The sequence below is a fragment of the Phalangium opilio genome, unplaced genomic scaffold, assembly GCF_054372755.1.
Source record: "Phalangium opilio isolate 3A_F unplaced genomic scaffold, DU_Popi_V2 ptg000011l_1, whole genome shotgun sequence".
NCBI lineage: Eukaryota > Metazoa > Arthropoda > Arachnida > Opiliones > Phalangiidae > Phalangium > Phalangium opilio.
The window spans coordinates 9,624,608-9,642,237 of NW_028324147.1; the positions used below are offsets into that span (position 1 = coordinate 9,624,608).

At 42.7% G+C, this 17,630-nt stretch overlaps 101 non-coding genes across 101 annotated transcripts; all 101 read left to right on the forward strand.

The window, feature by feature from the left end:
- The first annotated feature begins 59 nt into the window (after positions 1 to 59).
- On the forward strand, positions 60 to 133 carry TRNAI-AAU (transfer RNA isoleucine (anticodon AAU)). Its single transcript has one exon. It is a non-coding gene; the product is annotated as a tRNA-Ile (tRNA).
- An 84-nt stretch (positions 134 to 217) lies between these two features.
- TRNAI-AAU (transfer RNA isoleucine (anticodon AAU)) lies at positions 218 to 291 on the forward strand. The gene has a single exon. It is a non-coding gene; the product is annotated as a tRNA-Ile (tRNA).
- Positions 292 to 376: 85 nt separating this feature from the next.
- TRNAI-AAU (transfer RNA isoleucine (anticodon AAU)) lies at positions 377 to 450 on the forward strand. Its single transcript has one exon. It is a non-coding gene; the product is annotated as a tRNA-Ile (tRNA).
- Positions 451 to 535: 85 nt separating this feature from the next.
- On the forward strand, positions 536 to 609 carry TRNAI-AAU (transfer RNA isoleucine (anticodon AAU)). Its single transcript has one exon. It is a non-coding gene; the product is annotated as a tRNA-Ile (tRNA).
- An 85-nt stretch (positions 610 to 694) lies between these two features.
- Positions 695 to 768, forward strand: TRNAI-AAU (transfer RNA isoleucine (anticodon AAU)). Its single transcript has one exon. It is a non-coding gene; the product is annotated as a tRNA-Ile (tRNA).
- An 85-nt stretch (positions 769 to 853) lies between these two features.
- TRNAI-AAU (transfer RNA isoleucine (anticodon AAU)) lies at positions 854 to 927 on the forward strand. The gene has a single exon. It is a non-coding gene; the product is annotated as a tRNA-Ile (tRNA).
- An 85-nt stretch (positions 928 to 1,012) lies between these two features.
- On the forward strand, positions 1,013 to 1,086 carry TRNAI-AAU (transfer RNA isoleucine (anticodon AAU)). Its single transcript has one exon. It is a non-coding gene; the product is annotated as a tRNA-Ile (tRNA).
- Positions 1,087 to 1,170: 84 nt separating this feature from the next.
- Positions 1,171 to 1,244, forward strand: TRNAI-AAU (transfer RNA isoleucine (anticodon AAU)). The gene has a single exon. It is a non-coding gene; the product is annotated as a tRNA-Ile (tRNA).
- An 84-nt stretch (positions 1,245 to 1,328) lies between these two features.
- On the forward strand, positions 1,329 to 1,402 carry TRNAI-AAU (transfer RNA isoleucine (anticodon AAU)). Its single transcript has one exon. It is a non-coding gene; the product is annotated as a tRNA-Ile (tRNA).
- Positions 1,403 to 1,487: 85 nt separating this feature from the next.
- On the forward strand, positions 1,488 to 1,561 carry TRNAI-AAU (transfer RNA isoleucine (anticodon AAU)). The gene has a single exon. It is a non-coding gene; the product is annotated as a tRNA-Ile (tRNA).
- Positions 1,562 to 1,645: 84 nt separating this feature from the next.
- Positions 1,646 to 1,719, forward strand: TRNAI-AAU (transfer RNA isoleucine (anticodon AAU)). The gene has a single exon. It is a non-coding gene; the product is annotated as a tRNA-Ile (tRNA).
- Positions 1,720 to 1,803: 84 nt separating this feature from the next.
- TRNAI-AAU (transfer RNA isoleucine (anticodon AAU)) lies at positions 1,804 to 1,877 on the forward strand. The gene has a single exon. It is a non-coding gene; the product is annotated as a tRNA-Ile (tRNA).
- Positions 1,878 to 1,962: 85 nt separating this feature from the next.
- Positions 1,963 to 2,036, forward strand: TRNAI-AAU (transfer RNA isoleucine (anticodon AAU)). Its single transcript has one exon. It is a non-coding gene; the product is annotated as a tRNA-Ile (tRNA).
- An 85-nt stretch (positions 2,037 to 2,121) lies between these two features.
- Positions 2,122 to 2,195, forward strand: TRNAI-AAU (transfer RNA isoleucine (anticodon AAU)). The gene has a single exon. It is a non-coding gene; the product is annotated as a tRNA-Ile (tRNA).
- An 85-nt stretch (positions 2,196 to 2,280) lies between these two features.
- Positions 2,281 to 2,354, forward strand: TRNAF-AAA (transfer RNA phenylalanine (anticodon AAA)). Its single transcript has one exon. It is a non-coding gene; the product is annotated as a tRNA-Phe (tRNA).
- Positions 2,355 to 2,439: 85 nt separating this feature from the next.
- Positions 2,440 to 2,513, forward strand: TRNAI-AAU (transfer RNA isoleucine (anticodon AAU)). The gene has a single exon. It is a non-coding gene; the product is annotated as a tRNA-Ile (tRNA).
- An 85-nt stretch (positions 2,514 to 2,598) lies between these two features.
- On the forward strand, positions 2,599 to 2,672 carry TRNAI-AAU (transfer RNA isoleucine (anticodon AAU)). Its single transcript has one exon. It is a non-coding gene; the product is annotated as a tRNA-Ile (tRNA).
- Positions 2,673 to 2,757: 85 nt separating this feature from the next.
- Positions 2,758 to 2,831, forward strand: TRNAF-AAA (transfer RNA phenylalanine (anticodon AAA)). The gene has a single exon. It is a non-coding gene; the product is annotated as a tRNA-Phe (tRNA).
- Positions 2,832 to 2,916: 85 nt separating this feature from the next.
- TRNAI-AAU (transfer RNA isoleucine (anticodon AAU)) lies at positions 2,917 to 2,990 on the forward strand. The gene has a single exon. It is a non-coding gene; the product is annotated as a tRNA-Ile (tRNA).
- Positions 2,991 to 3,075: 85 nt separating this feature from the next.
- On the forward strand, positions 3,076 to 3,149 carry TRNAI-AAU (transfer RNA isoleucine (anticodon AAU)). Its single transcript has one exon. It is a non-coding gene; the product is annotated as a tRNA-Ile (tRNA).
- Positions 3,150 to 3,233: 84 nt separating this feature from the next.
- On the forward strand, positions 3,234 to 3,306 carry TRNAI-AAU (transfer RNA isoleucine (anticodon AAU)). Its single transcript has one exon. It is a non-coding gene; the product is annotated as a tRNA-Ile (tRNA).
- Positions 3,307 to 3,550: 244 nt separating this feature from the next.
- TRNAI-AAU (transfer RNA isoleucine (anticodon AAU)) lies at positions 3,551 to 3,624 on the forward strand. Its single transcript has one exon. It is a non-coding gene; the product is annotated as a tRNA-Ile (tRNA).
- Positions 3,625 to 3,709: 85 nt separating this feature from the next.
- TRNAI-AAU (transfer RNA isoleucine (anticodon AAU)) lies at positions 3,710 to 3,783 on the forward strand. The gene has a single exon. It is a non-coding gene; the product is annotated as a tRNA-Ile (tRNA).
- An 85-nt stretch (positions 3,784 to 3,868) lies between these two features.
- On the forward strand, positions 3,869 to 3,942 carry TRNAI-AAU (transfer RNA isoleucine (anticodon AAU)). The gene has a single exon. It is a non-coding gene; the product is annotated as a tRNA-Ile (tRNA).
- An 85-nt stretch (positions 3,943 to 4,027) lies between these two features.
- On the forward strand, positions 4,028 to 4,101 carry TRNAI-AAU (transfer RNA isoleucine (anticodon AAU)). Its single transcript has one exon. It is a non-coding gene; the product is annotated as a tRNA-Ile (tRNA).
- Positions 4,102 to 4,185: 84 nt separating this feature from the next.
- TRNAI-AAU (transfer RNA isoleucine (anticodon AAU)) lies at positions 4,186 to 4,259 on the forward strand. Its single transcript has one exon. It is a non-coding gene; the product is annotated as a tRNA-Ile (tRNA).
- An 85-nt stretch (positions 4,260 to 4,344) lies between these two features.
- Positions 4,345 to 4,418, forward strand: TRNAI-AAU (transfer RNA isoleucine (anticodon AAU)). Its single transcript has one exon. It is a non-coding gene; the product is annotated as a tRNA-Ile (tRNA).
- Positions 4,419 to 4,503: 85 nt separating this feature from the next.
- On the forward strand, positions 4,504 to 4,577 carry TRNAF-AAA (transfer RNA phenylalanine (anticodon AAA)). Its single transcript has one exon. It is a non-coding gene; the product is annotated as a tRNA-Phe (tRNA).
- Positions 4,578 to 4,662: 85 nt separating this feature from the next.
- On the forward strand, positions 4,663 to 4,736 carry TRNAI-AAU (transfer RNA isoleucine (anticodon AAU)). The gene has a single exon. It is a non-coding gene; the product is annotated as a tRNA-Ile (tRNA).
- An 85-nt stretch (positions 4,737 to 4,821) lies between these two features.
- TRNAI-AAU (transfer RNA isoleucine (anticodon AAU)) lies at positions 4,822 to 4,895 on the forward strand. The gene has a single exon. It is a non-coding gene; the product is annotated as a tRNA-Ile (tRNA).
- Positions 4,896 to 4,979: 84 nt separating this feature from the next.
- TRNAI-AAU (transfer RNA isoleucine (anticodon AAU)) lies at positions 4,980 to 5,052 on the forward strand. Its single transcript has one exon. It is a non-coding gene; the product is annotated as a tRNA-Ile (tRNA).
- Positions 5,053 to 5,296: 244 nt separating this feature from the next.
- Positions 5,297 to 5,370, forward strand: TRNAI-AAU (transfer RNA isoleucine (anticodon AAU)). The gene has a single exon. It is a non-coding gene; the product is annotated as a tRNA-Ile (tRNA).
- An 85-nt stretch (positions 5,371 to 5,455) lies between these two features.
- TRNAI-AAU (transfer RNA isoleucine (anticodon AAU)) lies at positions 5,456 to 5,529 on the forward strand. Its single transcript has one exon. It is a non-coding gene; the product is annotated as a tRNA-Ile (tRNA).
- Positions 5,530 to 5,614: 85 nt separating this feature from the next.
- Positions 5,615 to 5,688, forward strand: TRNAI-AAU (transfer RNA isoleucine (anticodon AAU)). Its single transcript has one exon. It is a non-coding gene; the product is annotated as a tRNA-Ile (tRNA).
- Positions 5,689 to 5,773: 85 nt separating this feature from the next.
- TRNAI-AAU (transfer RNA isoleucine (anticodon AAU)) lies at positions 5,774 to 5,847 on the forward strand. Its single transcript has one exon. It is a non-coding gene; the product is annotated as a tRNA-Ile (tRNA).
- Positions 5,848 to 5,931: 84 nt separating this feature from the next.
- TRNAI-AAU (transfer RNA isoleucine (anticodon AAU)) lies at positions 5,932 to 6,005 on the forward strand. The gene has a single exon. It is a non-coding gene; the product is annotated as a tRNA-Ile (tRNA).
- An 85-nt stretch (positions 6,006 to 6,090) lies between these two features.
- Positions 6,091 to 6,164, forward strand: TRNAI-AAU (transfer RNA isoleucine (anticodon AAU)). The gene has a single exon. It is a non-coding gene; the product is annotated as a tRNA-Ile (tRNA).
- An 85-nt stretch (positions 6,165 to 6,249) lies between these two features.
- Positions 6,250 to 6,323, forward strand: TRNAI-AAU (transfer RNA isoleucine (anticodon AAU)). The gene has a single exon. It is a non-coding gene; the product is annotated as a tRNA-Ile (tRNA).
- Positions 6,324 to 6,408: 85 nt separating this feature from the next.
- TRNAI-AAU (transfer RNA isoleucine (anticodon AAU)) lies at positions 6,409 to 6,482 on the forward strand. Its single transcript has one exon. It is a non-coding gene; the product is annotated as a tRNA-Ile (tRNA).
- Positions 6,483 to 6,567: 85 nt separating this feature from the next.
- On the forward strand, positions 6,568 to 6,641 carry TRNAI-AAU (transfer RNA isoleucine (anticodon AAU)). The gene has a single exon. It is a non-coding gene; the product is annotated as a tRNA-Ile (tRNA).
- Positions 6,642 to 6,726: 85 nt separating this feature from the next.
- Positions 6,727 to 6,800, forward strand: TRNAI-AAU (transfer RNA isoleucine (anticodon AAU)). Its single transcript has one exon. It is a non-coding gene; the product is annotated as a tRNA-Ile (tRNA).
- An 85-nt stretch (positions 6,801 to 6,885) lies between these two features.
- Positions 6,886 to 6,959, forward strand: TRNAI-AAU (transfer RNA isoleucine (anticodon AAU)). The gene has a single exon. It is a non-coding gene; the product is annotated as a tRNA-Ile (tRNA).
- An 85-nt stretch (positions 6,960 to 7,044) lies between these two features.
- TRNAI-AAU (transfer RNA isoleucine (anticodon AAU)) lies at positions 7,045 to 7,118 on the forward strand. The gene has a single exon. It is a non-coding gene; the product is annotated as a tRNA-Ile (tRNA).
- An 84-nt stretch (positions 7,119 to 7,202) lies between these two features.
- Positions 7,203 to 7,276, forward strand: TRNAI-AAU (transfer RNA isoleucine (anticodon AAU)). The gene has a single exon. It is a non-coding gene; the product is annotated as a tRNA-Ile (tRNA).
- Positions 7,277 to 7,361: 85 nt separating this feature from the next.
- Positions 7,362 to 7,435, forward strand: TRNAI-AAU (transfer RNA isoleucine (anticodon AAU)). Its single transcript has one exon. It is a non-coding gene; the product is annotated as a tRNA-Ile (tRNA).
- An 85-nt stretch (positions 7,436 to 7,520) lies between these two features.
- TRNAI-AAU (transfer RNA isoleucine (anticodon AAU)) lies at positions 7,521 to 7,594 on the forward strand. Its single transcript has one exon. It is a non-coding gene; the product is annotated as a tRNA-Ile (tRNA).
- An 85-nt stretch (positions 7,595 to 7,679) lies between these two features.
- On the forward strand, positions 7,680 to 7,753 carry TRNAI-AAU (transfer RNA isoleucine (anticodon AAU)). Its single transcript has one exon. It is a non-coding gene; the product is annotated as a tRNA-Ile (tRNA).
- An 85-nt stretch (positions 7,754 to 7,838) lies between these two features.
- TRNAI-AAU (transfer RNA isoleucine (anticodon AAU)) lies at positions 7,839 to 7,912 on the forward strand. The gene has a single exon. It is a non-coding gene; the product is annotated as a tRNA-Ile (tRNA).
- Positions 7,913 to 7,997: 85 nt separating this feature from the next.
- TRNAI-AAU (transfer RNA isoleucine (anticodon AAU)) lies at positions 7,998 to 8,071 on the forward strand. The gene has a single exon. It is a non-coding gene; the product is annotated as a tRNA-Ile (tRNA).
- Positions 8,072 to 8,156: 85 nt separating this feature from the next.
- Positions 8,157 to 8,230, forward strand: TRNAI-AAU (transfer RNA isoleucine (anticodon AAU)). The gene has a single exon. It is a non-coding gene; the product is annotated as a tRNA-Ile (tRNA).
- Positions 8,231 to 8,314: 84 nt separating this feature from the next.
- Positions 8,315 to 8,388, forward strand: TRNAI-AAU (transfer RNA isoleucine (anticodon AAU)). The gene has a single exon. It is a non-coding gene; the product is annotated as a tRNA-Ile (tRNA).
- An 85-nt stretch (positions 8,389 to 8,473) lies between these two features.
- TRNAI-AAU (transfer RNA isoleucine (anticodon AAU)) lies at positions 8,474 to 8,547 on the forward strand. The gene has a single exon. It is a non-coding gene; the product is annotated as a tRNA-Ile (tRNA).
- An 85-nt stretch (positions 8,548 to 8,632) lies between these two features.
- TRNAI-AAU (transfer RNA isoleucine (anticodon AAU)) lies at positions 8,633 to 8,706 on the forward strand. Its single transcript has one exon. It is a non-coding gene; the product is annotated as a tRNA-Ile (tRNA).
- Positions 8,707 to 8,791: 85 nt separating this feature from the next.
- Positions 8,792 to 8,865, forward strand: TRNAI-AAU (transfer RNA isoleucine (anticodon AAU)). Its single transcript has one exon. It is a non-coding gene; the product is annotated as a tRNA-Ile (tRNA).
- An 85-nt stretch (positions 8,866 to 8,950) lies between these two features.
- TRNAI-AAU (transfer RNA isoleucine (anticodon AAU)) lies at positions 8,951 to 9,024 on the forward strand. Its single transcript has one exon. It is a non-coding gene; the product is annotated as a tRNA-Ile (tRNA).
- An 85-nt stretch (positions 9,025 to 9,109) lies between these two features.
- Positions 9,110 to 9,183, forward strand: TRNAI-AAU (transfer RNA isoleucine (anticodon AAU)). The gene has a single exon. It is a non-coding gene; the product is annotated as a tRNA-Ile (tRNA).
- Positions 9,184 to 9,268: 85 nt separating this feature from the next.
- On the forward strand, positions 9,269 to 9,342 carry TRNAI-AAU (transfer RNA isoleucine (anticodon AAU)). The gene has a single exon. It is a non-coding gene; the product is annotated as a tRNA-Ile (tRNA).
- An 85-nt stretch (positions 9,343 to 9,427) lies between these two features.
- On the forward strand, positions 9,428 to 9,502 carry TRNAI-AAU (transfer RNA isoleucine (anticodon AAU)). The gene has a single exon. It is a non-coding gene; the product is annotated as a tRNA-Ile (tRNA).
- Positions 9,503 to 9,587: 85 nt separating this feature from the next.
- TRNAI-AAU (transfer RNA isoleucine (anticodon AAU)) lies at positions 9,588 to 9,661 on the forward strand. Its single transcript has one exon. It is a non-coding gene; the product is annotated as a tRNA-Ile (tRNA).
- An 85-nt stretch (positions 9,662 to 9,746) lies between these two features.
- On the forward strand, positions 9,747 to 9,820 carry TRNAI-AAU (transfer RNA isoleucine (anticodon AAU)). Its single transcript has one exon. It is a non-coding gene; the product is annotated as a tRNA-Ile (tRNA).
- An 85-nt stretch (positions 9,821 to 9,905) lies between these two features.
- TRNAI-AAU (transfer RNA isoleucine (anticodon AAU)) lies at positions 9,906 to 9,979 on the forward strand. Its single transcript has one exon. It is a non-coding gene; the product is annotated as a tRNA-Ile (tRNA).
- An 85-nt stretch (positions 9,980 to 10,064) lies between these two features.
- Positions 10,065 to 10,138, forward strand: TRNAS-ACU (transfer RNA serine (anticodon ACU)). Its single transcript has one exon. It is a non-coding gene; the product is annotated as a tRNA-Ser (tRNA).
- Positions 10,139 to 10,223: 85 nt separating this feature from the next.
- TRNAI-AAU (transfer RNA isoleucine (anticodon AAU)) lies at positions 10,224 to 10,297 on the forward strand. The gene has a single exon. It is a non-coding gene; the product is annotated as a tRNA-Ile (tRNA).
- Positions 10,298 to 10,382: 85 nt separating this feature from the next.
- Positions 10,383 to 10,456, forward strand: TRNAI-AAU (transfer RNA isoleucine (anticodon AAU)). Its single transcript has one exon. It is a non-coding gene; the product is annotated as a tRNA-Ile (tRNA).
- A 245-nt stretch (positions 10,457 to 10,701) lies between these two features.
- TRNAS-ACU (transfer RNA serine (anticodon ACU)) lies at positions 10,702 to 10,775 on the forward strand. The gene has a single exon. It is a non-coding gene; the product is annotated as a tRNA-Ser (tRNA).
- A 245-nt stretch (positions 10,776 to 11,020) lies between these two features.
- TRNAI-AAU (transfer RNA isoleucine (anticodon AAU)) lies at positions 11,021 to 11,094 on the forward strand. The gene has a single exon. It is a non-coding gene; the product is annotated as a tRNA-Ile (tRNA).
- An 85-nt stretch (positions 11,095 to 11,179) lies between these two features.
- On the forward strand, positions 11,180 to 11,253 carry TRNAI-AAU (transfer RNA isoleucine (anticodon AAU)). Its single transcript has one exon. It is a non-coding gene; the product is annotated as a tRNA-Ile (tRNA).
- An 85-nt stretch (positions 11,254 to 11,338) lies between these two features.
- TRNAI-AAU (transfer RNA isoleucine (anticodon AAU)) lies at positions 11,339 to 11,412 on the forward strand. Its single transcript has one exon. It is a non-coding gene; the product is annotated as a tRNA-Ile (tRNA).
- Positions 11,413 to 11,497: 85 nt separating this feature from the next.
- Positions 11,498 to 11,571, forward strand: TRNAI-AAU (transfer RNA isoleucine (anticodon AAU)). Its single transcript has one exon. It is a non-coding gene; the product is annotated as a tRNA-Ile (tRNA).
- Positions 11,572 to 11,656: 85 nt separating this feature from the next.
- On the forward strand, positions 11,657 to 11,731 carry TRNAI-AAU (transfer RNA isoleucine (anticodon AAU)). Its single transcript has one exon. It is a non-coding gene; the product is annotated as a tRNA-Ile (tRNA).
- An 85-nt stretch (positions 11,732 to 11,816) lies between these two features.
- TRNAI-AAU (transfer RNA isoleucine (anticodon AAU)) lies at positions 11,817 to 11,890 on the forward strand. The gene has a single exon. It is a non-coding gene; the product is annotated as a tRNA-Ile (tRNA).
- An 85-nt stretch (positions 11,891 to 11,975) lies between these two features.
- On the forward strand, positions 11,976 to 12,049 carry TRNAI-AAU (transfer RNA isoleucine (anticodon AAU)). The gene has a single exon. It is a non-coding gene; the product is annotated as a tRNA-Ile (tRNA).
- An 85-nt stretch (positions 12,050 to 12,134) lies between these two features.
- On the forward strand, positions 12,135 to 12,208 carry TRNAI-AAU (transfer RNA isoleucine (anticodon AAU)). Its single transcript has one exon. It is a non-coding gene; the product is annotated as a tRNA-Ile (tRNA).
- Positions 12,209 to 12,293: 85 nt separating this feature from the next.
- Positions 12,294 to 12,367, forward strand: TRNAS-ACU (transfer RNA serine (anticodon ACU)). The gene has a single exon. It is a non-coding gene; the product is annotated as a tRNA-Ser (tRNA).
- An 85-nt stretch (positions 12,368 to 12,452) lies between these two features.
- TRNAI-AAU (transfer RNA isoleucine (anticodon AAU)) lies at positions 12,453 to 12,526 on the forward strand. The gene has a single exon. It is a non-coding gene; the product is annotated as a tRNA-Ile (tRNA).
- Positions 12,527 to 12,611: 85 nt separating this feature from the next.
- TRNAI-AAU (transfer RNA isoleucine (anticodon AAU)) lies at positions 12,612 to 12,685 on the forward strand. Its single transcript has one exon. It is a non-coding gene; the product is annotated as a tRNA-Ile (tRNA).
- Positions 12,686 to 12,930: 245 nt separating this feature from the next.
- Positions 12,931 to 13,004, forward strand: TRNAS-ACU (transfer RNA serine (anticodon ACU)). The gene has a single exon. It is a non-coding gene; the product is annotated as a tRNA-Ser (tRNA).
- Positions 13,005 to 13,249: 245 nt separating this feature from the next.
- Positions 13,250 to 13,323, forward strand: TRNAI-AAU (transfer RNA isoleucine (anticodon AAU)). The gene has a single exon. It is a non-coding gene; the product is annotated as a tRNA-Ile (tRNA).
- An 85-nt stretch (positions 13,324 to 13,408) lies between these two features.
- On the forward strand, positions 13,409 to 13,482 carry TRNAI-AAU (transfer RNA isoleucine (anticodon AAU)). Its single transcript has one exon. It is a non-coding gene; the product is annotated as a tRNA-Ile (tRNA).
- An 85-nt stretch (positions 13,483 to 13,567) lies between these two features.
- On the forward strand, positions 13,568 to 13,641 carry TRNAI-AAU (transfer RNA isoleucine (anticodon AAU)). The gene has a single exon. It is a non-coding gene; the product is annotated as a tRNA-Ile (tRNA).
- Positions 13,642 to 13,868: 227 nt separating this feature from the next.
- Positions 13,869 to 13,942, forward strand: TRNAI-AAU (transfer RNA isoleucine (anticodon AAU)). The gene has a single exon. It is a non-coding gene; the product is annotated as a tRNA-Ile (tRNA).
- An 85-nt stretch (positions 13,943 to 14,027) lies between these two features.
- Positions 14,028 to 14,101, forward strand: TRNAI-AAU (transfer RNA isoleucine (anticodon AAU)). The gene has a single exon. It is a non-coding gene; the product is annotated as a tRNA-Ile (tRNA).
- Positions 14,102 to 14,186: 85 nt separating this feature from the next.
- TRNAI-AAU (transfer RNA isoleucine (anticodon AAU)) lies at positions 14,187 to 14,260 on the forward strand. The gene has a single exon. It is a non-coding gene; the product is annotated as a tRNA-Ile (tRNA).
- Positions 14,261 to 14,345: 85 nt separating this feature from the next.
- Positions 14,346 to 14,419, forward strand: TRNAI-AAU (transfer RNA isoleucine (anticodon AAU)). Its single transcript has one exon. It is a non-coding gene; the product is annotated as a tRNA-Ile (tRNA).
- An 84-nt stretch (positions 14,420 to 14,503) lies between these two features.
- TRNAI-AAU (transfer RNA isoleucine (anticodon AAU)) lies at positions 14,504 to 14,577 on the forward strand. Its single transcript has one exon. It is a non-coding gene; the product is annotated as a tRNA-Ile (tRNA).
- A 243-nt stretch (positions 14,578 to 14,820) lies between these two features.
- Positions 14,821 to 14,894, forward strand: TRNAI-AAU (transfer RNA isoleucine (anticodon AAU)). Its single transcript has one exon. It is a non-coding gene; the product is annotated as a tRNA-Ile (tRNA).
- An 85-nt stretch (positions 14,895 to 14,979) lies between these two features.
- Positions 14,980 to 15,053, forward strand: TRNAI-AAU (transfer RNA isoleucine (anticodon AAU)). The gene has a single exon. It is a non-coding gene; the product is annotated as a tRNA-Ile (tRNA).
- An 85-nt stretch (positions 15,054 to 15,138) lies between these two features.
- Positions 15,139 to 15,212, forward strand: TRNAI-AAU (transfer RNA isoleucine (anticodon AAU)). The gene has a single exon. It is a non-coding gene; the product is annotated as a tRNA-Ile (tRNA).
- Positions 15,213 to 15,297: 85 nt separating this feature from the next.
- TRNAI-AAU (transfer RNA isoleucine (anticodon AAU)) lies at positions 15,298 to 15,371 on the forward strand. The gene has a single exon. It is a non-coding gene; the product is annotated as a tRNA-Ile (tRNA).
- An 84-nt stretch (positions 15,372 to 15,455) lies between these two features.
- TRNAI-AAU (transfer RNA isoleucine (anticodon AAU)) lies at positions 15,456 to 15,528 on the forward strand. Its single transcript has one exon. It is a non-coding gene; the product is annotated as a tRNA-Ile (tRNA).
- An 84-nt stretch (positions 15,529 to 15,612) lies between these two features.
- Positions 15,613 to 15,686, forward strand: TRNAI-AAU (transfer RNA isoleucine (anticodon AAU)). The gene has a single exon. It is a non-coding gene; the product is annotated as a tRNA-Ile (tRNA).
- Positions 15,687 to 15,931: 245 nt separating this feature from the next.
- TRNAI-AAU (transfer RNA isoleucine (anticodon AAU)) lies at positions 15,932 to 16,005 on the forward strand. The gene has a single exon. It is a non-coding gene; the product is annotated as a tRNA-Ile (tRNA).
- Positions 16,006 to 16,090: 85 nt separating this feature from the next.
- Positions 16,091 to 16,164, forward strand: TRNAI-AAU (transfer RNA isoleucine (anticodon AAU)). The gene has a single exon. It is a non-coding gene; the product is annotated as a tRNA-Ile (tRNA).
- Positions 16,165 to 16,249: 85 nt separating this feature from the next.
- TRNAI-AAU (transfer RNA isoleucine (anticodon AAU)) lies at positions 16,250 to 16,323 on the forward strand. Its single transcript has one exon. It is a non-coding gene; the product is annotated as a tRNA-Ile (tRNA).
- Positions 16,324 to 16,408: 85 nt separating this feature from the next.
- On the forward strand, positions 16,409 to 16,482 carry TRNAI-AAU (transfer RNA isoleucine (anticodon AAU)). The gene has a single exon. It is a non-coding gene; the product is annotated as a tRNA-Ile (tRNA).
- An 84-nt stretch (positions 16,483 to 16,566) lies between these two features.
- Positions 16,567 to 16,640, forward strand: TRNAI-AAU (transfer RNA isoleucine (anticodon AAU)). Its single transcript has one exon. It is a non-coding gene; the product is annotated as a tRNA-Ile (tRNA).
- Positions 16,641 to 16,724: 84 nt separating this feature from the next.
- On the forward strand, positions 16,725 to 16,798 carry TRNAI-AAU (transfer RNA isoleucine (anticodon AAU)). Its single transcript has one exon. It is a non-coding gene; the product is annotated as a tRNA-Ile (tRNA).
- A 245-nt stretch (positions 16,799 to 17,043) lies between these two features.
- TRNAI-AAU (transfer RNA isoleucine (anticodon AAU)) lies at positions 17,044 to 17,117 on the forward strand. The gene has a single exon. It is a non-coding gene; the product is annotated as a tRNA-Ile (tRNA).
- An 85-nt stretch (positions 17,118 to 17,202) lies between these two features.
- TRNAI-AAU (transfer RNA isoleucine (anticodon AAU)) lies at positions 17,203 to 17,276 on the forward strand. The gene has a single exon. It is a non-coding gene; the product is annotated as a tRNA-Ile (tRNA).
- An 85-nt stretch (positions 17,277 to 17,361) lies between these two features.
- Positions 17,362 to 17,435, forward strand: TRNAI-AAU (transfer RNA isoleucine (anticodon AAU)). The gene has a single exon. It is a non-coding gene; the product is annotated as a tRNA-Ile (tRNA).
- An 85-nt stretch (positions 17,436 to 17,520) lies between these two features.
- TRNAI-AAU (transfer RNA isoleucine (anticodon AAU)) lies at positions 17,521 to 17,594 on the forward strand. Its single transcript has one exon. It is a non-coding gene; the product is annotated as a tRNA-Ile (tRNA).
- Positions 17,595 to 17,630: the final 36 nt, after the last annotated feature.

Here is a 17,630-nt window from a genome sequence, read left to right on the forward strand (position 1 = left end):
CGTAAAGTTTTGGCTTCATTTTAATATATTTGATATCTTGGAAAGCGTATGAGCTGTGTGGCCCATTAGCTCAGTTGGTTAGAGCGTCGTGCTAATAACGCGAAGGTCGTGGGTTCGATCCCCCCATGGGCCATAGGTACTGTTTTTCCTTTGGAAATCCGTAAAGTTTGGCTTCATTTTAATATATTTAATATCTTGGAAAGCGTATGAACTGTGTGGCCCATTAGCTCAGTTGGTTAGAGCGTCGTGCTAATAACGCGAAGGTCGTGGGTTCGATCCCCCCATGGGCTATAGGTATTGTTTTTTCTTTGGAAATCCGTAAAGTTTTGGCTTCATTTTAATATATTTGATATCTTGGAAAGCATGTTAAGTGTGTGGCCCATTAGCTCAGTTGGTTAGAGCGTCGTGCTAATAACTTGATGGTCGTGGGTTAGATCCCCCCTTGGGCCATAGGTACTGTTTATTCTTTGGAAATCCGTATTGTTTTGGCTTCATTTAAATATATTTGATATCTTGGAAAGCGTGTTAAGAGTTTGGCCCATTAGCTCAGTTGGCTAGAGCGTCGTGCTAATAACGCGAAGATCGTGGATTCGATCCCCCCATGGGCCATAGGTACTGTTTTTTCTTTCGAAATCCGTAAAGTTTTGGCTTCATTTTAATATATATGATATCTTGGGAAGCATGTTAAGTGTGTGGCCCATTAGCTCAGTTAGTTAGAGCGTCGTGCTAATAACGCGAAGGTCGTGGGTTCGATCCCTCCATGGGCCATCGGTACTGTTTTTTCTTTGGAAATCCGTAAAGTTTTGGCTTCATTTTAATATATTTGATATCTTGGAAAGCTTATGAAGTGTATGGCCCATTAGCTCAGTTGGTTAGAGCGTCGTGCTAATAACGCGAAGGTCGTGGGTTCGATCCCCACATGGGCCATAGGTACTGTTTTTTCTTTGGAAATCCGTAAAGTTTTGGCTTCATTTTAATATATTTGATATCTTGGAAAGCGTATGAGCTGTGTGGCCCATTAGCTCAGTTGGTTAGAGCGTCGTGCTAATAACGCGAAGGTCGTGGGTTCGATCCCCCCATGGGCCATAGGTACTGTTTTTCCTTTGGAAATCCGTAAAGTTTGGCTTCATTTTAATATATTTGATATCTTGGAAAGCGTATGAACTGTGTGGCCCATTAGCTCAGTTGGTTAGAGCGTCTTGCTAATAACGCGAAGGTCGTGGGTTTGATCCCCCCATGGGCTATAGGTACTGATTTTCTTTGGAAATCCGTAAAGTTTTGGCTTCATTTTAATATATTTGATATCTTGGAAAGCATGTTAAGTGTGTGGCCCATTAGCTCAGTTGGTTAGAGCGCCGTGCTAATAACGCGAAGGTCGTGGGTTCGATCCCCCCATGGGCCATAGGTACTGTTTTTTCTTTGGAAATCCGTAAAGTTTTGGCTTCATTTTAATATATTTGATATCTTGGAAAGCGTATGAGCTGTGTGGCCCATTAGCTCAGTTGGTTAGAGCGTCGTGCTAATAACGCGAAGGTCGTGGGTTCGATCCCCCCATGGGCCATAGGTACTGTTTTTCCTTTGGAAATCCGTAAAGTTTGGCTTCATTTTAATATATTTGATATCTTGGAAAGCGTATGAACTGTGTGGCCCATTAGCTCAGTTGGTTAGAGCGTCTTGCTAATAACGCGAAGGTCGTGGGTTCGATCCCCCCATGGGCTATAGGTACTGATTTTCTTTGGAAATCCGTAAAGTTTTGGCTTCATTTTAATATATTTGATATCTTGGAAAGCATGTTAAGTGTGTGGCCCATTAGCTCAGTTGGTTAGAGCGCCGTGCTAATAACGCGAAGGTCGTGGGTTCGATCCCCCCATGGGCCATAGGTACTGTTTTTTCTTTGGAAATCCGTAAAGTTTTGGCTTCATTTTAATATATTTGATATCTTGGAAAGCATGTTTAGTGTGTGGCCCATTAGCTCAGTTGGTTAGAGCGTCGTGCTAATAACGCGAAGGTGGTGGGTTCAATCCCCCCATGGCCCATAGGTACTGTTTTTTCTTTGGAAATCCGTAAAGTTTTGGCTTCATTTTAATATATTTGATATCTTGGAAAGCATGTTAAGTGTGTGGCCCATTAGCTCAGTTGGTTAGAGCGTCGTGCTAATAACGCGAAGGTCGTGGGTTCGATCCCCCCATGGGCCATATGTACTGTTTTTTCTTTGGAAATCCGTAAAGTTTTGGCTTCATTTTAATATATTTCATATCTTGGAAAGCATGTTAAGTGTGTGGCCCGTAAGCTCAGTTGGTTAGAGCGTCGTGCTAAAAACGCGAAGGTCGTGGGTTCAATCCCCCCATTGGCCATAGGTACTGTTTTTTCTTTGGAAATCCGTAAAGTTTTGGCTTCATTTTAATATTTTCGATATCTTGTAAAGCGTGTTAAGAGTGTGGCCCATTAGCTCAGTTGGCTAGAGCGTCGTGCTAATAACGCGAAGGTCGTGGATTCGATCCCCCCATGGGCCATAGGTACTGTTTTTTCTTTGGAAATCCGTAAAGTTTTGGCTTCATTTTAATATATTTGATATCTTGGAAAGCGTATGAACTGTGTTGCCCATTAGCTCAGTTGGTTAGAGCGTCGTGCTAATAACGCGAAGGTCGTGGGTTCGATCCCCCCATGGGCCATAGGTACTGTTTTTTCTTTGGAAATTCGTAAAGTTTTGGCTTCATTTTAATATATTTGATATCTTGGAAAGCATGTTAAGTGTGTGGCCCATTAGCTCAGTTGGTTAGAGCGTCGTGCTAAAAACGCGAAGGTCGTGGGTTCAATCCCCCCATGGGCCATAGGTACTGTTTTTTCTTTGGAAATCCGTAAAGTTTTGGCTTCATTTTAATATTTTCGATATCTTGTAAAGCGTGTTAAGAGTGTGGCCCATTAGCTCAGTTGGCTAGAGCGTCGTTCTAATAACGCGAAGGTCGTGGGTTCAATCCCCCCATGGGCCATAGGTACTGTTTTTTCTTTGGAAATCCGTAAAGTTTTGGCTTCATTTTAATATATTTGATATCTTGGAAAGCGTATGAGCTGTGTGGCCCATTAGCTCAGTTGGTTAGAGCGTCGTGCTAATAACGCGAAGGTCGTGGGTTCGATCCCCCCATGGACCATAGGTACTGTTTTTCCTTTAAAAATCCGTAAAGTTTGGCTTCATTTTAATATATTTGATATCTTGGAAAGCGTATGAACTGTGTGGCCCATTAGCTCAGTTGGTTAGAGCGTCGTGCTAATAACGCGAAGGTCGTGGGTTCGATCCCCCATGGGCTATAGGTATTGTTTTTTCTTTGGAAATCCGTAAAGTTTTGGCTTCATTTTAATATATTTGATATCTTGGAAAGCATGTTAAGTGTGTGGCCCATTAGCTCAGTTGGTTAGAGCGTCGTGCTAATAACTTGATGGTCGAGGGTTAGATCCCCCCTTGGGCCATAGGTACTGTTTATTCTTTGGAAATCCGTATTGTTTTGGCCTCATTTAAATATATTTGATATCTTGGAAAGCGTGTTAAGAGTGTGGCCCATTAGCTCAGTTGGCTAGAGCGTCGTGCTAATAACGCGAAGATCGTGGATTCGATCCCCCCATGGGCCATAGGTACTGTTTTTTCTTTCGAAATCCGTAAAGTTTTGGCTTCATTTTAATATATATGATATCTTGGGAAGCATGTTAAGTGTGTGGCCCATTAGCTCAGTTAGTTAGAGCGTCGTGCTAATAACGCGAAGGTCGTGGGTTCGATCCCCCCATGGGCTATAGGTACTGATTTTTCTTTGGAAATCCGTAAAGTTTTGGCTTCATTTTAATATATTTGATATCTTGGAAAGCATTTTAAGTGTGTGGCTCATTAGCTCAGTTGGTTAGAGCGTCGTGCTAATAACGCGAAGGTCGTGGGTTCAATCCCCCCATGGGCCATAGGTACTGTTTTTTCTTTGGAAATCCGTAAAGTTTTGGCTTCATTTTAATATATTTGATATCTTGGAAAGCGTATGAGCTGTGTGGCCCATTAGCTCAGTTGGTTAGAGCGTCGTGCTAATAACGCGAAGGTCGTGGGTTCGATCCCCCCGTGGACCATAGGTACTGTTTTTCCTTTGGAAATCCGTAAAGTTTGGCTTCATTTTAATATATTTGATATCTTGGAAAGCGTATGAACTGTGTGGCCCATTAGCTCAGTTGGTTGGAGCGTCGTGCTAATAACGCGAAGGTCGTGGGTTCGATCCCCCCATGGGCTATAGGTATTGTTTTTTCTTTGGAAATCCGTAAAGTTTTGGCTTCATTTTAATATATTTGATATCTTGGAAAGCGTATGAACTGTGTTGCCCATTAGCTCAGTTGGTTAGAGCGTCGTGCTAATAACGCGAAGGTCGTGGGTTCGATCCCCCCATGGGCCATAGGTACTGTTTTTTCTTTGGAAATTCGTAAAGTTTTGGCTTCATTTTAATATATTTGATATCTTGGAAAGCATGTTAAGTGTGTGGCCCATTAGCTCAGTTGGTTAGAGCGTCGTGCTAAAAACGCGAAGGTCGTGGGTTCAATCCCCCCATGGGCCATAGGTACTGTTTTTTCTTTGGAAATCCGTAAAGTTTTGGCTTCATTTTAATATTTTCGATATCTTGTAAAGCGTGTTAAGAGTGTGGCCCATTAGCTCAGTTGGCTAGAGCGTCGTTCTAATAACGCGAAGGTCGTGGGTTCAATCCCCCCATGGGCCATAGGTACTGTTTTTTCTTTGGAAATCCGTAAAGTTTTGGCTTCATTTTAATATATTTGATATCTTGGAAAGCGTATGAGCTGTGTGGCCCATTAGCTCAGTTGGTTAGAGCGTCGTGCTAATAACGCGAAGGTCGTGGGTTCGATCCCCCCATGGACCATAGGTACTGTTTTTCCTTTAAAAATCCGTAAAGTTTGGCTTCATTTTAATATATTTGATATCTTGGAAAGCGTATGAACTGTGTGGCCCATTAGCTCAGTTGGTTAGAGCGTCGTGCTAATAACGCGAAGGTCGTGGGTTCGATCCCCCATGGGCTATAGGTATTGTTTTTTCTTTGGAAATCCGTAAAGTTTTGGCTTCATTTTAATATATTTGATATCTTGGAAAGCATGTTAAGTGTGTGGCCCATTAGCTCAGTTGGTTAGAGCGTCGTGCTAATAACTTGATGGTCGAGGGTTAGATCCCCCCTTGGGCCATAGGTACTGTTTATTCTTTGGAAATCCGTATTGTTTTGGCCTCATTTAAATATATTTGATATCTTGGAAAGCGTGTTAAGAGTGTGGCCCATTAGCTCAGTTGGCTAGAGCGTCGTGCTAATAACGCGAAGATCGTGGATTCGATCCCCCCATGGGCCATAGGTACTGTTTTTTCTTTCGAAATCCGTAAAGTTTTGGCTTCATTTTAATATATATGATATCTTGGGAAGCATGTTAAGTGTGTGGCCCATTAGCTCAGTTAGTTAGAGCGTCGTGCTAATAACGCGAAGGTCGTGGGTTCGATCCCCCCATGGGCTATAGGTACTGATTTTTCTTTGGAAATCCGTAAAGTTTTGGCTTCATTTTAATATATTTGATATCTTGGAAAGCATGTTAAGTGTGTGGCTCATTAGCTCAGTTGGTTAGAGCGTCGTGCTAATAACGCGAAGGTCGTGGGTTCAATCCCCCCATGGGCCATAGGTACTGTTTTTTCTTTGGAAATCCGTAAAGTTTTGGCTTCATTTTAATATATTTGATATCTTGGAAAGCGTATGAGCTGTGTGGCCCATTAGCTCAGTTGGTTAGAGCGTCGTGCTAATAACGCGAAGGTCGTGGGTTCGATCCCCCCGTGGACCATAGGTACTGTTTTTCCTTTGGAAATCCGTAAAGTTTGGCTTCATTTTAATATATTTGATATCTTGGAAAGCGTATGAACTGTGTGGCCCATTAGCTCAGTTGGTTGGAGCGTCGTGCTAATAACGCGAAGGTCGTGGGTTCGATCCCCCCATGGGCTATAGGTATTGTTTTTTCTTTGGAAATCCGTAAAGTTTTGGCTTCATTTTAATATATTTGATATCTTGGAAAGCATGTTAAGTGTGTGGCCCATTAGCTCAGTTGGTTAGAGCGTCGTGCTAATAACTTGATGGTCGTGGGTTAGATCCCCCCTTGGGCCATAGGTACTGTTTATTCTTTGGAAATCCGTATTGTTTTGGCTTCATTAAAATATATTTGATATCTTGGAAAGCGTGTTAAGAGTGTGGCCCATTAGCTCAGTTGGCTAGAGCGTCGTGCTAATAACGCGAAGATCGTGGATTCGATCCCCCCATGAGCCATAGGTATTGTTTTTTCTTTCGAAATCCGTAAAGTTTTGGCTTCATTTTAATATATATGATATCTTGGGAAGCATGTTAAGTGTGTGGGCCATTAGCTCAGTTAGTAAGAGCGTCGTGCTAATAACGCGAAGGTCGTGGGTTCGATCCCCCCATGGGCCATAGGTACTGTTTTTTCTTTGGAAATCCGTAAAGTTTTGGCTTCATTTTAATATATTTGATATCTTGGAAAGCGTATGAAGTGTATGGCCCATTAGCTCAGTTGGTTAGAGCGTCGTGCTAATAACGCGAAGGTCGTGGGTTCGATCCCCCCTTGGGCCATAGGTACTGTTTATTCTTTGGAAATCCGTATTGTTTTGGCTTCATTTAAATATATTTGATATCTTGGAAAGCGTGTTAAGAGTGTGGCCCATTAGCTCAGTTGGCTAGAGCGTCGTGCTAATAACGCGAAGATCGTGGATTCGATCCCCCCATGGGCCATAGGTACTGTTTTTTCTTTCGAAATCCGTAAAGTTTTGGCTTCATTTTAATATATATGATATCTTGGGAAGCATGTTAAGTGTGTGGGCCATTAGCTCAGTTAGTAAGAGCGTCGTGCTAATAACGCGAAGGTCGTGGGTTCGATCCCCCCATGGGCCATAGGTACTGTTTTTTCTTTGGAAATCCGTAAAGTTTTGGCTTCATTTTAATATATTTGATATCTTGGAAAGCGTATGAGCTGTGTGGCCCATTAGCTCAGTTGGTTAGAGCGTCGTGCTAATAACGCGAAGGTCGTGGGTTCGATCCCCCCATGGGCCATATGTACTGTTTTTCCTTTGGAAATCCATAAAGTTTGGCTTCATTTTAATATATTTGATATCTTGGAAAGCGTACGAACTGTGTGGCCCATTAGCTCAGTTGGTTAGAGCGTCGTGCTAATAACGCGAAGGTCGTGGGTTCGATCCCCCCATGGGCTATAGGTACTGATTTTTCTTTGGAAATCCGTAAAGTTTTGGCTTCATTTTAATATATTTGATATCTTGGAAAGCATGTTAAGTGTGTGGCCCATTAGCTCAGTTGGTTAGAGCGCCGTGCTAATAACGCGAAGGTCGTGGGTTCGATCCCCCCATGGGCTATAGGTATTGTTTTTTCTTTGGAAATCCGTAAAGTTTTGGCTTCATTTTAATATATTTGATATCTTGGAAAGCATGTTAAGTGTGTGGCCCATTAGCTCAGTTGGTTAGAGCGTCGTGCTAATAACTTGATGGTCGTGGGTTAGATCCCCCCTTGGGCCATAGGTACTGTTTATTCTTTGGAAATCCGTATTGTTTTGGCTTCATTTAAATATATTTGATATCTTGGAAAGCGTGTTAAGAGTGTGGCCCATTAGCTCAGTTGGCTAGAGCGTCGTGCTAATAACGCGAAGATCGTGGATTCGATCCCCCCATGGGCCATAGGTACTGTTTTTTCTTTCGAAATCCGTAAAGTTTTGGCTTCATTTTAATATATATGATATCTTGGGAAGCATGTTAAGTGTGTGGGCCATTAGCTCAGTTAGTAAGAGCGTCGTGCTAATAACGCGAAGGTCGTGGGTTCGATCCCCCCATGGGCCATAGGTACTGTTTTTTCTTTGGAAATCCGTAAAGTTTTGGCTTCATTTTAATATATTTGATATCTTGGAAAGCGTATCAAGTGTATGGCCCATTAGCTCAGTTGGTTAGAGCGTCGTGCTAATAACGCGAAGGTCGTGGGTTCGATCCCCCCATGGGCCATAGGTACTGTTTTTTCTTTGGAAATCCGTAAAGTTTTGGCTTCATTTTAATATATTTGATATCTTGGAAAGCGTATGAGCTGTGTGGCCCATTAGCTCAGTTGGTTAGAGCGTCGTGCTAATAACGCGAAGGTCGTGGGTTCGATCCCCCCATGGGCCATATGTACTGTTTTTCCTTTGGAAATCCATAAAGTTTGGCTTCATTTTAATATATTTGATATCTTGGAAAGCGTATGAACTGTGTGGCCCATTAGCTCAGTTGGTTAGAGCGTCGTGCTAATAACGCGAAGGTCGTGGGTTCGATCCCCCCATGGGCTATAGGTACTGATTTTTCTTTGGAAATCCGTAAAGTTTTGGCTTCATTTTAATATATTTGATATCTTGGAAAGCATGTTAAGTGTGTGGCCCATTAGCTCAGTTGGTTAGAGCGCCGTGCTAATAACGCGAAGGTCGTGGGTTCGATCCCCCCATGGACCATAGGTACTGTTTTTTCTTTGGAAATCCGTAAAGTTTTGGCTTCATTTTAATATATTTGATATCTTGGAAAGCATGTTAAGTGTGTGGCCCATTAGCTCAGTTGGTTAGAGCGTCGTGCTAATAACGCGAAGGTGGTGGGTTCAATCCCCCCATGGGCCATAGGTACTGTTTTTTCTTTGGAAATCCGTAAAGTTTTGGGTTCATTTTAATATATTTGATATCTTGGAAAGCATGTTAAGTGTGTGGCCCATTAGTTCAGTTGGTTAGAGCGTCGTGCTAATAACGCGAAGGTCGTGGGTTCGATCCCCCCATGGGCCATATGTACTGCTTTTTCTTTGGAAATCCGTAAAGTTTTGGCTTCATTTTAATATATTTGATATCTTGGAAAGCATTTTAAGTGTGTGGCCCGTAAGCTCAGTTGGTTAGAGCGTCGTGCTAATAACGCGAAGGTCGTGGGTTCGATCCCCCCATGGGCTATAGGTATTGTTTTTTCTTTGGAAATCCGTAAAGTTTTGGCTTCATTTTAATATATTTGATATCTTGGAAAGCATGTTAAGTGTGTGGCCCATTAGCTCAGTTGGCTAGAGCGTCGTGCTAATAACGCGAAGGTCGTGGATTCGATCCCCCCATGGGCCATAGGTACTGTTTTTTCTTTGGAAATCCGTAAAGTTTTGGCTTCATTTTAATATATTTGATATCTTGGAAAGCGTATGAACTGTGTTGCCCATTAGCTCAGTTGGTTAGAGCGTCGTGCTAATAACGCGAAGGTCGTGGGTTCGATCCCCCCATGGGCCATAGGTACTGTTTTTTCTTTGGAAATTCGTAAAGTTTTGGCTTCATTTTAATATATTTGATATCTTGGAAAGCATGTTAAGTGTGTGGCCCATTAGCTCAGTTGGCTAGAGCGTCGTGCTAATAACGCGAAGGTCGTGGATTCGATCCCCCCTATAGGCCATAGGTACTGTTTTTTCTGTGGAAATCCGTAAAGTTTTGGCTTGATTTTAATATATTTGATATCTTGGAAAGCGTATGAACTGTGTGGCCCATTAGCTCAGTTGGTTAGAGCGTCGTGCTAATAACTTGAAGGTCGTGGGTTAGATCCCCCCTTGGGCCATAGGTACTGTTTATTCTTTGGAAATCCGTATTGTTTTGGCTTCATTTAAATATATTTGATATCTTGGAAAGCGTGTTAAGAGTGTGGCCCATTAGCTCAGTTGGCTAGAGCGTCGTGCTAATAACGCGAAGATCGTGGATTCGATCCCCCCATGGGCCATAGGTACTGTTTTTTCTTTGGAAATCCGTAAAGTTTTGGCTTCATTTTAATATATATGATATCTTGGGAAGCATGTTAAGTGTGTGGCCCATTAGCTCAGTTGGTTAGAGCGTCGTGCTAATAACGCGAAGGTCGTGGGTTCGATCCCCCCATGGGCCATAGGTACTGTTTTTTCTTTGGAAATCCGTAAAGTTTTGGCTTCATTTTAATATATTTGATATCTTGGAAAGCATGTTAAGTGTGTGGCCCATTAGCTCAGTTGGTTAGAGCGTCGTGCTACTAACGCGAAGGTGGTGGGTTCAATCCCCCCATGGACCATAGGTACTGTTTTTTCTTTGGAAATCCGTAAAGGTTTGGCTTCATTTTAATATATTTGATATCTTGGAAAGCATGTTAAGTGAGTGGCCCATTAGCTCAGTTGGTTAGAGCGTCGTGCTAATAACGCGAAGGTCGTGGGTTCAATCCCCCCATGGGCCATAGGTACTGTTTTTTCTTTGGAAATCCGTAAAGTTTTGGCTTCATTTTAATATATTTGATATCTTGGAAAGCGTATGAACTGAGTGGCCCATTAGCTAAGTTGGTTAGAGCGTCGTGCGAATAACGCGAAGGTCGTGGGTTCGATCCCCCCATGGGCCATAGGTACTGTTTTTTCTTTGGAAATCCGTAAAGTTTTGGCTTCATTTTAATATATTTGATATCTTGGAAAGCGTGTTAAGAGTGTGGCCCATTAGCTCAGTTGGCTAGAGCGTCGTGCTAATAATGCGAAGGTCGTGGATTCGATCCCCCCTATAGGCCATAGGTACTGTTTTTTCTTTGGAAATCCGTAAAGTTTTGGCTTCATTTTAATATATTTGATATCTTGGAAAGCGTATGAACTGAGTGGCCCATTAGCTAAGTTGGTTAGAGCGTCGTGCTACTAACGCGAAGGTGGTGGGTTCAATCCCCCCATGGGCCATAGGTACTGTTTTTTCTTTGGAAATCCGTAAAGTTTTGGCTTCATTTTAATATATTTGATATCTTGGAAAGCGTGTTAAGAGTGTGGCCCATTAGCTCAATTGGCTAGAGCGTCGTGCTAATAATGCGAAGGTCGTGGATTCGATCCCCCCCATAGGCCATAGGTACTGTTTTTTCTTTGGAAATCCGTAAAGTTTTGGCTTCATTTTAATATATTTGATATCTTGGAAAGCGTATGAACTGAGTGGCCCATTAGCTAAGTTGGTTAGAGCGTCGTGCGAATAACGCGAAGGTCGTGGGTTCGATCCCCCCATGGGCCATAGGTACTGTTTTTCCTTTGGAAATCCGTAAAGTTTTTGCTTCATTTTAATATAGTTGATATCTTGGAAAGCGTATGAACTGTGTGGCCCATTAGCTCAGTTGGTGAGAGCGTCGTGCTAATAACGCGAAGGTCGTGGGTTCGATCCCCCCATGGGCCATAGGTACTGTTTTTTCTTTGGAAATCCGTAAAGTTTTGGCTTCATTTTAATATATTTGATATCTTGGAAAGCGTATGAACTGAGTGGCCCATTAGCTAAGTTGGTTAGAGCGTCGTGCTAATAACGCGAAGGTCGTGGATTCGATCCCCCCATGGGCCATAGGTACTGTTTTTTCTTTGGAAATCCGTAAAGTTTTGGCTTCATTTTAATATATTTGATATCTTGGAAAGCGTATGAACTGTGTTGCCCATTAGCTCAGTTGGTTAGAGCGTCGTGCTAATAACGCGAAGGTCGTGGGTTCGATCCCCCCATGGGCCATAGGTACTGTTTTTTCTTTGGAAATTCGTAAAGTTTTGGCTTCATTTTAATATATTTGATATCTTGGAAAGCATGTTAAGTGTGTGGCCCATTAGCTCAGTTGGCTAGAGCGTCGTGCTAATAACGCGAAGGTCGTGGATTCGATCCCCCCTATAGGCCATAGGTACTGTTTTTTCTGTGGAAATCCGTAAAGTTTTGGCTTGATTTTAATATATTTGATATCTTGGAAAGCGTATGAACTGTGTGGCCCATTAGCTCAGTTGGTTAGAGCGTCGTGCTAATAACTTGAAGGTCGTGGGTTAGATCCCCCCTTGGGCCATAGGTACTGTTTATTCTTTGGAAATCCGTATTGTTTTGGCTTCATTTAAATATATTTGATATCTTGGAAAGCGTGTTAAGAGTGTGGCCCATTAGCTCAGTTGGCTAGAGCGTCGTGCTAATAACGCGAAGATCGTGGATTCGATCCCCCCATGGGCCATAGGTACTGTTTTTTCTTTGGAAATCCGTAAAGTTTTGGCTTCATTTTAATATATATGATATCTTGGGAAGCATGTTAAGTGTGTGGCCCATTAGCTCAGTTGGTTAGAGCGTCGTGCTAATAACGCGAAGGTCGTGGGTTCGATCCCCCCATGGGCCATAGGTACTGTTTTTTCTTTGGAAATCCGTAAAGTTTTGGCTTCATTTTAATATATTTGATATCTTGGAAAGCATGTTAAGTGTGTGGCCCATTAGCTCAGTTGGTTAGAGCGTCGTGCTACTAACGCGAAGGTGGTGGGTTCAATCCCCCCATGGACCATAGGTACTGTTTTTTCTTTGGAAATCCGTAAAGGTTTGGCTTCATTTTAATATATTTGATATCTTGGAAAGCATGTTAAGTGAGTGGCCCATTAGCTCAGTTGGTTAGAGCGTCGTGCTAATAACGCGAAGGTCGTGGGTTCAATCCCCCCATGGGCCATAGGTACTGTTTTTTCTTTGGAAATCCGTAAAGTTTTGGCTTCATTTTAATATATTTGATATCTTGGAAAGCGTATGAACTGAGTGGCCCATTAGCTAAGTTGGTTAGAGCGTCGTGCGAATAACGCGAAGGTCGTGGGTTCGATCCCCCCATGGGCCATAGGTACTGTTTTTTCTTTGGAAATCCGTAAAGTTTTGGCTTCATTTTAATATATTTGATATCTTGGAAAGCGTGTTAAGAGTGTGGCCCATTAGCTCAGTTGGCTAGAGCGTCGTGCTAATAATGCGAAGGTCGTGGATTCGATCCCCCCTATAGGCCATAGGTACTGTTTTTTCTTTGGAAATCCGTAAAGTTTTGGCTTCATTTTAATATATTTGATATCTTGGAAAGCGTATGAACTGAGTGGCCCATTAGCTAAGTTGGTTAGAGCGTCGTGCTACTAACGCGAAGGTGGTGGGTTCAATCCCCCCATGGGCCATAGGTACTGTTTTTTCTTTGGAAATCCGTAAAGTTTTGGCTTCATTTTAATATATTTGATATCTTGGAAAGCGTGTTAAGAGTGTGGCCCATTAGCTCAATTGGCTAGAGCGTCGTGCTAATAATGCGAAGGTCGTGGATTCGATCCCCCCCATAGGCCATAGGTACTGTTTTTTCTTTGGAAATCCGTAAAGTTTTGGCTTCATTTTAATATATTTGATATCTTGGAAAGCGTATGAACTGAGTGGCCCATTAGCTAAGTTGGTTAGAGCGTCGTGCGAATAACGCGAAGGTCGTGGGTTCGATCCCCCCATGGGCCATAGGTACTGTTTTTCCTTTGGAAATCCGTAAAGTTTTTGCTTCATTTTAATATAGTTGATATCTTGGAAAGCGTATGAACTGTGTGGCCCATTAGCTCAGTTGGTGAGAGCGTCGTGCTAATAACGCGAAGGTCGTGGGTTCGATCCCCCCATGGGCCATAGGTACTGTTTTTTCTTTGGAAATCCGTAAAGTTTTGGCTTCATTTTAATATATTTGATATCTTGGAAAGCGTATGAACTGAGTGGCCCATTAGCTAAGTTGGTTAGAGCGTCGTGCGAATAACGCGAAGGTCGTGGGTTCGATCCCCCCATGGGCCATAGGTACTGTTTTTCCTTTGGAAATCCGTAAAGTTTTTGCTTCATTTTAATATAGTTGATATCTTGGAAAGCGTATGAACTGTGTGGCCCATTAGCTCAGTTGGTGAGAGCGTCGTGCTAATAACGCGAAGGTCGTGGGCCATAGGTACTGTTTTTTCTTTGGAAATCCGTAAAGTTTTGGCTTCATTTTAATATATTTGATATCTTGGAAAGCGTATGAACTGTATGGCCCATTAGCTCAGTTGGTTAGAGCGTCGTGCTAATAACGCGAAGGTCGTGGGTTCGATCCCCCCATGGGCCATAGGTACTGTTTTTTCTTTGGAAATCCGTAAAGTTTTGGCTTCATTTTAATATATTTGATATCTTGGAAAGCATGTTAAGTGTGTGGCCCATTAGCTCAGTTGGTTAGAGCGTCGTGCTAATAACGCGAAGGTCGTGGGTTCAATCCCCCCATGGGCCATAGGTACTGTTTTTTCTTTCGAAATCCGTAAAATTTTGGCTTCAGTTTAATATATATGATATCTTGGGAAGCATGTTAAGTGTGTGGCCCATTAGCTCAGTTAGTTAGAGCGTCGTGCTAATAACGCGAAGGTCGTGGGTTCGATCCCCCCATGGGCCATAGGTACTGTTTTTTCTTTGGAAATCCGTAAAGTTTTGGCTTCATTTTAATATATTTGATATCTTGGAAAGCATGTTAAGTGTGTGGCCCATTAGCTCAGTTGGTTAGAGCGTCGTGCTAATAACGCGAAGGTGGTGGGTTCAATCCCCCCATGGGCCATAGGTACTGTTTTTTCTTTGGAAATCCGTAAAGTTTGGCTTCATTTTAATATATTTGATATCTTGGAAAGCATGTTAAGTGAGTGGCCCATTAGCTCAGTTGGTTAGAGCGTCGTGCTAATAACGCGAAGGTCGTGGGTTCAATCCCCCCATGGGCCATAGGTACTGCTTTTTCTTTTTAAATCCGTAAAGTTTTGGCTTCATTTTAATATTTTCGATATCTTGGAAAGAGTGTTAAGAGTGTACCATTAGCTCAGTTGGCTAGAGCGTCGTGCTAATAATGCGAAGGTCGTGGATTCGATCCCCCCTATAGGCCATAGGTACTGTTTTTTCTTTGGAAATCCGTAAAGTTTTGGCTTCATTTTAATATATTTGATATCTTGGAAAGCGTATGAACTGAGTGGCCCATTAGCTAAGTTGGTTAGAGCGTCGTGCTAATAACGCGAAGGTCGTGGGTTCGATCCCCCCATGGGCCATAGGTACTGTTTTTCCTTTGGAAATCCGTAAAGTTTTTGCTTCATTTTAATATAGTTGATATCTTGGAAAGCGTATGAACTGTGTGGCCCATTAGCTCAGTTGGTGAGAGCGTCGTGCTAATAACGCGAAGGTCGTGGGTTCGATCCCCCCATGGGCCATAGGTACTGTTTTTCCTTTGGAAATCCGTAAAGTTTTGGCTTCATTTTAATATATTTGATATCTTGGAAAGCGTATGAACTGTATGGCCCATTAGCTCAGTTTGTTAGAGCGTCGTGCTAATAACGCGAAGGTCGTGGGTTCGATCCCCCCATGGGCCATAGGTACTGTTTTTTCTTTGGAAATCCGTAAAGTTTTGGCTTCATTTTAATATATTTGATATCTTGGAAAGCGTATGAGCTGTGTGGCCCATTAGCTCAGTTGGTTAGAGCGTCGTGCTAATAACGCGAAGGTCGTGGGTTCGATCCCCCCATGGGCCATAGGTACTGTTTTTCCTTTGGAAATCCGTAAAGTTTGGCTTCATTTTAATATATTTGATATCTTGGAAAGCGTATGAACTGTGTGGCCCATTAGCTCAGTTGGTTAGAGCGTCGTGCTAATAACGCGAAGGTCGTGGGTTCGATCCCCCATGGGCCATAGGTACTGTTTTTCCTTTGGAAATCCGTAAAGTTTGGCTTCATTTTAATATATTTGATATCTTGGAAAGCGTATGAACTGTGTGGCCCATTAGCTCAGTTGGTTAGAGCGTCGTGCTAATAACGCGAAGGTCGTGGGTTCAATCCCCCCATGGGCCATAGGTACTGTTTTTTCTTTGGAAATCCGTAAAGTTTTGGCTTCATTTTAATATTTTCGATATCTTGGAAAGCGTGTTAAGAGTGTGGCCCATTAGCTCAGTTGGCTAGAGCGTCGTGCTAATAATGCGAAGGTCGTGGATTCGATCCCCCCTATAGGCCATAGGTACTGTTTTTTCTTTGGAAATCCGTAAAGTTTTGGCTTCATTTTAATATATTTGATATCTTGGAAAGCGTATAAACTGAGTGGCCCATTAGCTAAGTTGGTTAGAGCGTCGTGCTAATAACGCGAAGGTCGTGGGTTCGATCCCCCCATGGGCCATAGGTACTGTTTTTCCTTTGGAAATCCGTAAAGTTTTTGCTTCATTTTAATATAGTTGATATCTTGGAAAGCGTATGAACTGTGTGGCCCATTAGCTCAGTTGGTGAGAGCGTCGTGCTAATAACGCGAAGGTCGTGGGTTCGATCCCCCCATGGGCCATAGGTACTGTTTTTCCTTTGGAAATCCGTAAAGTTTTGGCTTCATTTTAATATATTTGATATCTTGGAAAGCGTATGAACTGTATGGCCCATTAGCTCAGTTTGTTAGAGCGTCGTGCTAATAACGCGAAGGTCGTGGGTTCGATCCCCCCATGGGCCATAGGTACTGTTTTTTCTTTGGAAATCCGTAAAGTTTTGGCTTCATTTTAATATATTTGATATCTTGGAAAGCGTATGAGCTGTGTGGCCCATTAGCTCAGTTGGTTAGAGCGTCGTGCTAATAACGCGAAGGTCGTGGGTTCGATCCCCCCATGGGCCATAGGTACTGTTTTTCCTTTGGAAATCCGTAAAGTTTGGCTTCATTTTAATATATTTGATATCTTGGAAAGCGTATGAACTGTGTGGCCCATTAGCTCAGTTGGTTAGAGCGTCGTGCTAATAACGCGAAGGTCGTGGGTTCGATCCCCCCATGGGCCATAGGTACTGTTTTTCCTTTGGAAATCCGTAAAGTTTGGCTTCATTTTAATATATTTGATATCTTGGAAAGCGTATGAACTGTGTGGCCCATTAGCTCAGTTGGTTAGAGCGTCGTGCTAATAACGCGAAGGTCGTGGGTTCAATCCCCCCATGGGCCATAGGTACTGTTTTTTCTTTGGAAATCCGTAAAGTTTTGGCTTCATTTTAATATTTTCGATATCTTGGAAAGCGTGTTAAGAGTGTGGCCCATTAGCTCAGTTGGCTAGAGCGTCGTGCTAATAATGCGAAGGTCGTGGATTCGATCCCCCCTATAGGCCATAGGTACTGTTTTTTCTTTGGAAATCCGTAAAGTTTTGGCTTCATTTTAATATATTTGATATCTTGGAAAGCGTATGAACTGAGTGGCCCATTAGCTAAGTTGGTTAGAGCGTCGTGCTAATAACGCGAAGGTCGTGGGTTCGATCCCCCCATGGGCCATAGGTACTGTTTTTCCTTTGGAAATCCGTAAAGTTTTTGCTTCATTTTAATATAGTTGATATCTTGGAAAGCGTATGAACTGTGTGGCCCATTAGCTCAGTTGGTGAGAGCGTCGTGCTAATAACGCGAAGGTCGTGGGTTCGATCCCCCCATGGGCCATAGGTACTGTTTTTTCTTTGGAAATCCGTAAAGTTTTGGCTTCATTTTAATATATTTGATATCTTGGAAAGCGTATGAACTGTATGGCCCATTAGCTCAGTTTGTTAGAGCGTCGTGCTAATAACGCGAAGGTCGTGGGTTCGATCCCCCCATGGGCCATAGGTACTGTTTTTTCTTTGGAAATCCGTAAAGTTTTGGCTTCATTTTAATATATTTGATATCTTGGAAAGCGTATGAGCTGTGTGGCCCATTAGCTCAGTTGGTTAGAGCGTCGTGCTAATAACGCGAAGGTCGTGGGTTCGATCCCCCCATGGGCCATAGGTACTGTTTTTCCTTTGGAAATCCGTAAAGTTT